The following is a 1,816-nucleotide window of genomic DNA, read 5'->3' as shown; positions in this document are numbered from 1 at the left end:
ACAGGATCAATAGTCGGTGGTGGGAGAAAAAGACAAAATTCTTTCCTAGCCACTCATTCCGAAGTGGCACAATCTATAAGAACCTGCATTCTTTATGCATAGCCTGATTCAGTTTAGCAATGTTGGCCTGAAATTTAAATTCTTTTTCAAAATATATTCTTTATTCCAGCATTCTTTAATTTCAGAAATAAAACAAAACCTCACAAATCTGAACTAATTATGTGACAAGGACCAAATTCACAAACACTATGAATTATAGAAAATTGAAAGCAAAATAAAAATTGTTGCATAGTAGAAACTAATTACTCTTTAATAATCATTCATAATTGCAGCAATTCTAGATATTACCATTGCTAAAGTATTCTCTTAAAATAACCTGTTTCAAATAATTTTAAGTTGCTTAAATATTCCCCCAATGCCTCATTTATGCATTCATAAATTTTCCCTTCCTGAACAGAGTAATAAAATTTCAGCTAATTCTTTATCACCAATTTCGAATCAGAAGAAACTAAATTAATGAAGTTTATAAACTACCTCACAGCTTTTATTATTTACATTTGGATTAGTCTTCTTTCCCAAAAGCAACTTGAATAAATAAATTATAGTGGTGTGAAAACACCTTTTCTATGATAACTTAAAATAGAATAGTTGTCTATTTCTGATAGTTTAGGAGTTAAGTTGCCTAACAGGAGGATAAGCCAATTTTTGTGTCTCACGATTATATACACACAAAAAATCTACTGCACTCTTGATAATGAACTACATCAGAGCCTATCTCACTAAGACACCATTCCCATTTTTTGGTAGAAGAATGTCTATTTCCCATTCAGAAGCTTTCGCCATTTAAATGTCCTAAAAAGAGGATCCTATGGAAAGGAATTTATCAAAGCACTAGTGCAAGGATTACTGCTGAAAATAAGCTATCAAATAAAATTAACTTGCTTATTTTCTCTAGTTACTATTTTCTGATGAGTTATTTTAATAATTTGTTCACAGAACAATCACATTTTAATTAGTAATGTTTTTCATATCTTTTTTGGAAGGCTTTTCTAATAAAGTATTTTCTAAGCTTGCTTTCTTCTCTATAATAACAGTTCTGAAAAGCAAACGTCTTAGAATAAATTACAATTAGTGCCACACATTTTACTCATTCGGTTTGGGAAAAATAAAGGAATCACCTGGGTAATTATCATAATTCTCCATATCTCTGGAAGGGAGTTTGTGCATAATTAATATAAAAACCTGACACAGAAATATTTTCATTATATTCAAAAAAAAATCTGGATTGATAGTATCCCAGAGACTTGTACAATAGGCAAACAGGAAATTAAATACTAGATAGAGATCAATTGTGCTCAAGTCTTTGAAAGAGCAGTTTAAAATGGACCATTTCACTCTAGGAATGGAAGCCAATGTAAAACTACATTTCTGGAAATACCTCAGCTCTTATCGCTGTGCTTGTCACTGAATAGACATCAGGTATACACACGTTTATTAGATTCCACATGCAAGACTGAACAGAAATGTCTACTCATGGGACATATGAGAAAAAAGAAAATGTTATTTTCTACTGTTTACATTTTCTAAAGCAGAAGGGGGATTAGGGTGTGGACAATGAACCCACTACAAAGTGCTTGGTGTCCATAGGCATGGTAACATTAAAATATTAAGGAAAATATGTCTACGACCATGTTATCCTGAACGTGCCTGATCTCGTCTGATCTTAGAAGTTAAGCAAGGTCGGGTCTGATTAGTACTTGGATGGGAGACCACCTAGGAATACCAGGTGCTGTAGGCGTTAAAAAAAAAAAAAAAA

General features: G+C 32.2%; 1 pseudogene; it reads left to right on the top strand.

Annotated features, from left to right (window-relative positions):
• The first annotated feature begins 1,679 nt into the window (after window positions 1-1,679).
• LOC111735111 lies at window positions 1,680-1,798 on the top strand (annotated as a pseudogene).
• The last annotated feature ends 18 nt before the right edge of the window (window positions 1,799-1,816 follow it).

Source organism: Pteropus vampyrus, unplaced genomic scaffold (genome assembly GCF_000151845.1).
Source record: "Pteropus vampyrus isolate Shadow unplaced genomic scaffold, Pvam_2.0 Scaffold15355, whole genome shotgun sequence".
NCBI lineage: Eukaryota > Metazoa > Chordata > Mammalia > Chiroptera > Pteropodidae > Pteropus > Pteropus vampyrus.
Note: the sequence above shows the minus strand (reverse complement) of the source record. Positions and strands in the feature narration are given on the sequence as shown.